The following is a 9,307-nucleotide window of genomic DNA, read 5'->3' as shown; positions in this document are numbered from 1 at the left end:
GTTGGTATAGTTGTGAACTGATTCAATCATTCTGTAAAGCAATTTGGCAATATGCCTAAAGGACTATAAAATCAGGCATACCCTCCAACCTAGCAATAGCACTAGTAGTTCTGTATCCCAAAAGAGATTAAAAAATGAGAGGGAAAAGGATCTATTTGTACAGACACATATATAGCTACTCTTTTCTGTGGGCAAAGAATTAGAAATTAAGGTGATTCCCAACAACTGGGAATGGCCAAACAAATTGTAGTATGTGATTATGATGGTATACTATTGTATTATAAGAAATGATGAGCAGGAGGTTCTCAGAAAAACCCAGAAAGACGTGCATGGACTGATGAAAAATGAAATGTACTATGTACATAGTAACAGCAATATTATTAGATGAATAGCTGTGAATGATTTAGATATTCTTAATGATACAATGATCCACGACAACTCTGAAGGGCTTATGATGAAAAATGCTACTCATCTGCAGAGAAAGAACAGATAGTGTCTGAATAATGATTGAAGTATACTTTTTTTAAAGTTTATTTTTCTTGAGTTTTTGTTTTTGTCTATTTTCTTTCACAATATTAATATTATGGATATATTTTGTGTGATTACACATGAATAATCTATATTTAATTCATTGCTTCTCAATGATGGGGGTAGGAAGGGAGGAAGGGAGAGAATTTGGTATTCAAACTTTTAAAAATGTATGTTTAAATTGTTTTTAAATGTAATTGGGTTAAAATAAAATATTAAAACAGCAAAAAAGAAAAAAAGTTTTATAGTAACAGTCATCAAAACTATTTGGGGCTAGCTAAGAAATAGACTGGCAAATCAATGGAGTAGATTAAGGACACAAGACACAGTAGTTAATGACTATAGTAATCTACTATTTGATAAAAACCAAAAAGCTCCAGCTTCTGGGGTAAGAATTATTTAACAAAAACTGCTGGGAAAATTGGAAAATAAAGTGGCAGAAACTAGGTATAGACAAACATCTCAGACATTATACAAAAATAAGTTCAAAATGAGGACATGATTTAGACCTAAAGCTTGATACCATAACCAAATTAGAAGAGCAAGGAATAGTTTATCTGTGAGATCTATAGAGCAGGGAAGACTTTATAAATGCAAAATGGACAATTTTGATTACGTTAAATTAAAAAAAAAATTTGTAGTAAGAAAACCAGTGCAGCCAAGATTAGAAGGAAAATAGAAATCTGATAGACAATTTTTACAACTATTGTTTCAGGTAAAGGTATTATTCCTCAAATATATAGACAACTCAGTCAAATTTATTCATAGATGCCATTCCCCTGTTGAGAATTGGTTAAAGCATATGAACTGGCAGTTTTCATTTAAATAAATTAAAACTATCTATAATCCTATGGGGAAAATGCTCTAAATCACTATTGATTACAGAAATACAAATTAAAACACCTATGAGGTACCACATCACATCTATCAGATTGACTAATATGACAAAACAAGAAAATAATACCTGTTGCAGAACATGTGGAAAAATAGGAGCTATAACGACATGTTGGTGGAGTTGTGAACTGATTCAACCATTCTGGAGGGCAATTATAACTATGCCCAAAGGACTATAAAGCATGCCCTTTAATCTAGCAATACCACTACTAGGTCTGCATCCCTAAGAGAACATAAAAAGGGATAAGTACCAACATATAAAAATTTATATTTATAGCAGTTCTTTTTGTGGTGACAAAGAACAGGAAATTAAGGATATGCCCATCAATTGCAGAATGGCTGAACAAGTTGTGGTATATGAATGTAGCGGCATACTATTGTGCTGTTAGAAATGATGAGCAGGAAGATTTTCAAAAACCTGGAAAGACTTACATAAACTGATGCTAAGTGAAATGAGCAGAACCAGTATATTATTGTACACAGTAACAGCAACACTGTTTGATGATCAACTATTGTAGATTTAGCTCTTCTCAGCAATGCAATGATCTAAAGCAATTACAAAAGACTCATGATGGAAAATGCTTTCCTTATCCAGAGAAAGAACTAGGGAGTCTGAATGCAGATGAAATCATGCTTATTTTCACTTTTTTTGTTTTATGTTCCTCATGTTTTTTTTTTTGCTTGTTTTGTTTTGATTCTTCTTTCACAACATCAATAATGTGGAAATATATTTAATATGATTGTACATGTAAAACTTACATCAAATTGCTTGCTGTCTTTCGGTGTTAGGAGGGAAGAGAAGTAGGGAGAAAATTTTACTACTCAAATTCTTATAAAAGTGAATGTTGAAAGTGTTCTTTTCATGAAATTGAAAAAAATACTGTTAAGTGGAAATAAATAGACAGACAAAGACAGACAGACACACAGAAAGACAGACAGATAGATAGATAGATAGATAGATAGATAGATAGATAGATAGACAGATAGATAGATAGATGATAGTACAAGATGGGGTTCCTATGGTCCTTGGAACTGATAATACCATTTTTACTACCTATCTTTAAGTAAGGTAACAAATTGGAATATCCTAACTGACTAATGAATGGGCACTGAATTTAGATTGTTGAACCTGGTTTCTAATTAAGGCTATATTACTTACTATGAGTATATTCTTAGATAAGTGGCTTCACTTATTTAGATCCATTTCCTCACTTATAAGATGCAGTGAATGGGCTAGATTAACTCTAGAGTCTTTCTAAGTTACAAAACTATAAAATAATATTAAGAAAAAGAAGAAGAAATACAAGTTATATTTACCTACCTGATATTATTGATATATTAGTTTAATTCACACTGTAAGTTGAAAAAGTCATTGGAGTGCCAAATAGTTCCATGAGAACAATGTTAGAAATGATCAGTTTATAGCAAAAATCTAACCAAAAAAAAATCATTAAGAAGTTAGGAAGATGAATGGAATTTTAGAAAAGTCAAACATGGCAAAACTCTGGGGAAAATTAAATGGGAATAGAAAGGAACATACCTTTTTCAGTGGAACATGACACCTTCAAAAAATGACCATATATTGGGGCATAAAAACTCCACAACCAAATATAGAAAAGCAGAAATATTAAGTGTATCTTTTCTAGATCATAATGCAATGAAAATTGCTTTCAATAAAAAGCCATAAAAGCATAAATTAAAAGTTAATTAGAAACTAAATAATCTAATCCTACAGCATGATAAAGAAAACATCTTAAAAACAATCAATAATTTCATTAAAGAGAATGGCAACAATGAGATAACATAACAAAATTTAAGGAATGTGTGCAATGCAGTGCTTAGGGGAAAATTTACTTATCTAAATGTTTTCAACAATAAAACAGAGAAAGAACAAATCAGTAAATTGAGAATGAAACTACAAACAAAACAAAAAAACTAGAAAAAGAACACATTAAAAATTCCAAATTAAACCAAGCTGAAAATCCTGAAAAGCAAACATTAATAAAGTTGGAAGTAAGAAAATCATTAAACTAATAAATAAAATAAAAATTGTTTTTATGAAAAAATAAAATAAATAAGGCATTAGTGAATTTTATTAAAAATAAAGAAGAAAACCAAATTGTGAGTATGAAAAGAATGAAAAGGGCAATTTGTCTCCAATGAAGATGAAATTTAAGCGATTATTTGGAGTCATTTTGTCCAATTACAAGCCTATAAATCTGACAAGCTAAGTGAAATGGATGAATATTTACAAAAATATAAATTTCCCACATGAACAGAAGAGGAAATAGACTAATTACATAATCCTATCTTAGGGGGCAACTAGGTGGCACAGTGGATACAGCACCAGCCCTGGATGCAGGAGGACCTGAGTTCAAAACTGGCCTCAGACATATAACACTTACTAGCTGTTTGACCCTGGGCAAGTCACTTAGCCCCATTGCCAAACCAAAAACAAAAACAAAAACAAAAAACAAAAAATAAATAATCCTTTCTTAGAAAAAGAAATTGAACAAGCCATCAATAAGTTCCATAAGGGGAAAAACAATCCAACATGATTAGATGGATTCACAAGTGAATTCTCCAAACATTCAAGTAACAATTAATTCCATACTATATAAATTGTTTGGAAACATAAGCAAAGGAAGATTCCCACCAAATTCCTTTAATTATAATGCTGATACCTAAACTAGGAAGAGCAGAAGCAGAGAAATTAAACTACATACCAATTTCCATAATGGATATTCATGCAAAAAACTTAAAATACTAGCAAGGAAGTTGCAGTAATGTATCACAATGATCATACACTACAACCATGTGCAATTTAGAACTAAAAGGCAGGATTGGTTCAATATTAGGAAAAGTATTAGCATAATTGACCATATCAGCAACAAAACCAAAAAACGTGATTTTCTCAATATATGCAGAAAAAGCTTTTGATAAAATATAATATTTATTCTTCTTAAAAACACTAGAAGGCATGGGAATAAATGAAGCTTTCCATAAAATGACAAATAATTTCTATATAAAACCATCAGCAAGTAGTATCTGTAATGGGGATAAGCTAGAAGCCTTTTTTTTTTCAGCCAAAGACAAGGTTTATTAGAACATCCATCATATTGAGCAGAGTCTTAAGGAGTGTGAACATGAGTAAGGTGGCTAGATTATAAGAATCTGAGCATCTTAATGGAGACAAGGTGGACCTTATATACAGAAAGCCTGTGGGAGGAATCTAGGAGTGACCAGTAAGCTGGGGTGAACAGAACTTCTGGGACCTGGACCTCATGGCCAAGGGACAATGGAGCCTACCTATGATTAAGGGTGGGAAATGGCCAAGCCCCACAGGGAGGTAAGACAATGGAGGGGAGATTGGGTGTAGCCACAATTACAGGCCAGTTGATGGGATTATAGCCTCAGATGAACCCCAGAGATTTGGCCATGTGAAAAAGTCCAGGGTTTTTCTTTTCCTTTCTGGCCCAGATCCCAACCCCATCATTCCCCCCTCAAACAATGGGACCCGCATTCTTTTGGAGTAAAGGGCAAAAGTCTTGCCTTCTGAAACTGCTTCCTGCTGGCAAGGGATGTAGAGCTGTCCCTGCTTCAAGTGGGTGGCAAAGAGGTTGACTGAAACTAAGTACAGGCTGCATCCAGGGAACAATGAGGGGACATTGGCTGGTACTCACTGTTTGCTACCAACTGTAGGTGAATGGCCCATAGTCTGGAAGACATAAACCTGACAGAAAAGCTGCAGGGCCCAGATATACTAGATTTAGGGCCCAACTTTGACAGGATAAAACATCCATAGCTCTGTTTGGATTCAGATAATTCTGCCATAATTATAGCCACAACTGAGCTGTCACACTTCTCTGTTTCTTTTACAAGATTTTTATTAGAGGCAATGGGCTCCACCTTCGTCTTGGAAAGTTTTGATTGTATCTGGCTTCTTTTACTAAGCAATAGGGAAAACTTACTTGATAGTTTCATATGACTTTTACCTGTAGCATGTTGAGGGGGGGGAGTTATGTTTTGGAAAAAGTTGTGCCCCAGCCTGTCCAGAGGCAAGGTCAACTGAATCAAAACAAACCTACAAATTTCCAACTTAAATTCCCTAACTTTCCATTCATAAACAGCTTAATTATAATGATTTGATTAAATACTGCCTTTAAATTGTTGAAAGCATTTTAGTGTATTTTATTGTCTAACAATCCAGAGTAAAGAACATCCCATCACATGTGTGGGTGATCTATGAATTGGAGCTGTGATAGGACCTTCTGCTGAGTTGTTAAGTACCTGTTAAGCTCACTTGTACCTTAGGATTCACTTTTAAGACCTGTTGATTTTAAAGTTTGCCTACATGTTCTATAGTATATGAATAGTGTTAAAACTGACTTGGGTTCAGCTGTAAATGGTATGATCCTAAGAATTCAGCAATTAAACACTTGTCAATATACTTTTCCTGAAAAAAAAAAAAAAAAGAGCATGGTTACCCAAGTTCGGGGGCCAGCTTCTTTACTTTGAGCAGGATTTCCTGAACCTGGATGATGCTTCCATGCAAAGGTTGCCCCAGAGCACAAGGCCATTGCCAGTGGGGCCCATGCTGTAATTGCTGCCACTCCCCCCTCCTTCCTTTCCCAGTGGGGGAGGGCAAAATCAAAGGTGAGGGGTAAAGGGTGAAACTCTCTTCTCCTATGAGAGGGATTAACAAACACCCTCTTGACTCAAGGGCAGGAGTGACCAGGTTGTGAGGAGGAGTTCTAAAGTCCTTAACGATCAATCACACAACCTCCAGAATATGCCAAGGTATTTTTAGCTGTTCTAACTTTCCCTGTAACCTCCATGAAGAAGGATTCAGAGGTGCAGAGGGAAGGGAGTAAGTAAGCCTCAGGGAACCAAAAAGTAATTGCAGTTTTCCCCAATTCCCTAGCACTGAAGGAATTAACAGATACAATTCTGGATAGGGCATCCGTCCTTCTCCTTTATGCTGCAGAAGGTATACCTAGGTCCATTGCCTTGAACTGATCCAGTAGACCGAGAGCATGAGAGCATTAGGCCGAGTGTGAGACAGCCTTGTAACTGTCTGCCAGAAAAGCACCTCCAAGCCTTGGTGCTTGGAGAGCAACTCCAACCACAAAGCAAGAAAGGAAGGGATGGGGGAGGCTTACGTACCTTCTAGTCTTGGCTGGAAAAGAACTTGGGGTTAGGCAGTTTCCTTGTATGGGCCACCAAAATGATGCAGTTTAGGGGTTTAACCCAAGCCTTCTTTCAGCCAAAGACAAGGTTTATTAGAACATCCATCATATTGGGCAGAATCTTAAGAAGTCTGAACATCAGTTAGGTGGCTAGATTACAAGAATCTGAGCTACGGCTAGATTATAAGAATCTGAGCCTAGAAGCCTTCTTATAAGATCAGGAGTGAAACAAGAATGCCCATTATCACCAATATTACTCAATAATGTACTAGCATGGAAAATACATTGAAGTAATTAGAACAGGCAATGAGAATACCAAACTATCACTCTCTCCAAGTGAAATGAGGGCATACTGAGAGAATCCCACAGAATCAACTAAAATAACTAGTTGCACAAGTTTGTTTCACTTTCTTTTTCTTTCCCTTTTGTCTGTGTTTTCTTTCACAACATTACTAATATGGAAATATATTTTTCATGTCTCCACACACATAACCTGCATCAAATTGCATGTCTCCTCAATAGGGAAGGAAAGTAGGGAGAGAGGGAGATACTCAAAACTCAAAATTTAAAAAAAATCAAATGTTAAAATTTTACATTCAATTGGCAAAAATAAAATATTTTTAAAAGAAAAAAAAGTGACTGATCAATTGCAAAATTACACCTTGCAAGATCCAGGAGTGTGTTACTGCAAACTAGTCAGAGTCTAGATAGTTAAATTTTTATTGTGTTCATTTATGTCTTGGAAATCAGCAAACAGTAAAAATCAGGGTTTGATTTAATGTTTTTTAATAATTAAAAGACCTTAAAAATTATGGAGAAATTATATTAATAAAGACTAAAATTAAGTGAGTGAATTAGGTGAATGGATATATTTAGATAGATAAATAAATTGATTTTGAAAACTCATTATTATGCTTTTAATAGCACTTTCTTCTCAAGGTCATACAAATTTTCATTGTGGTTGGTTAGAATTGATCAATTGTCTTATCTCAATAAAAAATTGGTCAGGGTAACTTTAATCAGACTATAGCTGTTGGCTCTTTGCCAAGGAACTTGTTAACCAACTCATTTAAAAAAATAAAAATGCAATCTTTCTCCTCCTCTTCTGTTTTTCTTCTTCTAGTCCTTCAGTGAAACAACAATTCCCTGCTCAGTCCTTTTCCTGGAATAGTCTTAAACTGGCAAGTTAAAAGTTGAAAACTATTTTCTATTTGATGTCAGAGCTGACAGCACTTTGGGGATTTCAAGACATCTTTAAGGTTTTACTTTTTGGTCAGAGGCTCTTGTTTAACAGTTTTTTCTCACCCTTGTCTGCTCAAAACATATGAAAGGTGCTCAGTAGAACTGAAGTGGAAGTTCAAAGGAGGATTGGTCTGCTTTCAAGTCAAGTTTGATTTTTTAAGCTATATTTGGAATTCATTGATTGGTAGGATTGAGCCTCATGCAGTACACGCAATCTCTGGAGTTCTGGAACAGGGCATCAGGCAGGTATATTGGGAGCTTGGATTCACTGTTACCTTGAGGGTTGGTCTACCCTTGATTGACTACAAAACTTTGCAAACAGGCAGACTTCAAGCAAACAGATTGATTTTCTGCTTTATATCATTCATTGTACACTGCAGCAGCTCCAAAACAAGGGATTGCTTTCTCTTTCCACTTAACCAAGTCAAATTGAGAGCATTTCAGGAGACCTTGATTAAATGAGGTATTAAGTCAATACTAAGGCACGTGTACTTAAGAGGACTGGGCACAGAGAGGATAGGATATATACCATAGTATTACAAGGAGACTTTAAGGCAAGTGGACTCAAGCTGTGTTTAGAGTAGTCTAATACTGTAGTTCATTCACTTCAATTCTAAATCATGTATTTGCTTCTTTCATAAACCAAAGAGCTTCATTCTTTAGGAAATGAGAGTAACATCTTATATGACACCATTGTTGCTTTGTAAATAAATTTTAGCACGGTGTGAAGGGGAAGGAACAAAACTGATATCAATATAAGGGAACATAGCATGATTTGCCCAGTTATGAATTTGCTGGTGTCAATGATATCCTAGGGTCTCCCAAGGATTCTGTGCTCACACACAGTAGATTTGAATCTGGACCATAGCTGCAAAAGACTAATTTCCTTTTTCACTTATTGATTCTATTCAAGAGCTTTATTCTGAGGAAATCTTCCAAATGAAGTTAAATTTGTTTAAATTTCCCCCAAAGTGGGTAACAGCCACCCTACTTCATCCATAGTCACAAAATGTACTAAAAGGATATCAAGTATGAGACAGCCCTTATTTGACCGCCAAAGAAAAATCATACTGTAAAGGATTACCAGGAGTCAGTGAAGATAGAAACATAAAGCACTTAAATAGTCTGTGCCTTAAAAGTAAGTTATTGAACACATAAAATTAAAGCACATCAGTTGATCCTGTGCAAACTGTACAAACTCACAGAAATAATATAAAATATTGATAAAATTCAGATATCCTGTTCCCCTGTTACAGGCTGCACTGACTCAAGCTGGTCTTATGTTTAAAGTTCAGAACTGGAAGCAAATGAAATACTTGTAGGCTGTCAAGTTATGAAAAGAATTTTCCATGTCATAAGACGGAAAAATACTCAGAAAATCTACAGCACTGATTGAATTTGGTGTGATTTCCTTATCTCTGTACAGAGCTTACTGGCACAAAGATCAAATTTAA

Source organism: Phascolarctos cinereus, unplaced genomic scaffold (assembly GCF_003287225.1).
Source record: "Phascolarctos cinereus isolate Bilbo 61053 unplaced genomic scaffold, phaCin_HiC Scaffold_4;HRSCAF=312, whole genome shotgun sequence".
Classification (NCBI taxonomy): Eukaryota; Metazoa; Chordata; class Mammalia; order Diprotodontia; family Phascolarctidae; genus Phascolarctos; species Phascolarctos cinereus.
This window is presented reverse-complemented; position numbering follows the sequence as displayed.